The sequence below is a fragment of the Bison bison genome, unplaced genomic scaffold (assembly GCF_000754665.1).
Source record: "Bison bison bison isolate TAMUID 2011002044 unplaced genomic scaffold, Bison_UMD1.0 scf7180017864537, whole genome shotgun sequence".
In the NCBI taxonomy this organism is placed as follows: Eukaryota; Metazoa; Chordata; class Mammalia; order Artiodactyla; family Bovidae; genus Bison; species Bison bison.
The window spans coordinates 3,881,654-3,882,212 of record NW_011495085.1 but is presented as its reverse complement, the minus strand read 5'-3'; positions in this window follow the sequence as shown (position 1 = coordinate 3,882,212).

Genomic DNA, 559 nt, shown 5'->3' with positions numbered 1-559 from the left:
ATCAAACCCAGGTCTCTTGCATTTCAGGCAGATTCTTTACCAGTTGAGCCACCAGGGAAGCCCATTTTACATATAGTAGTATCTATATGCCAATCCCAGTCTCTCAATTTATCTCCCCCCTGACCCCCTTCCTGGTAACTGTAAGTTGGTTTTCTATATCTGTGACTATTTTGGTTTTGTAAATAAGTTCATTTTTACCATTAAAAAATAATAGATTCCACATGTAAGTGACATCATATTTGTCTTTCTCTGAGTTACTTCACTGAGGAGAGTCTCTGCGTCCATCCATGTTGTTGCTATTGATACTGTGTTCAGTCTTGGAGACCAGTGCTATGTGCCACTCAGGGTGATCATGAGAATGGTGAGATGGTATTATCTTCTTTTGCTGAAGAGATAGAGCTAATGTCAAATTCACAACAGGAGGAAAGGAAAATTGGAATTCTTCTTCCAGGCATATCTTTATCCCCATTAATTTTTACATAAAAGCAACTTGAAGCCCAAGGTATCTTTTCTTCCCAAGCAACTCAGTGTTTCTCAATATACTGCAAATTTAGCTATA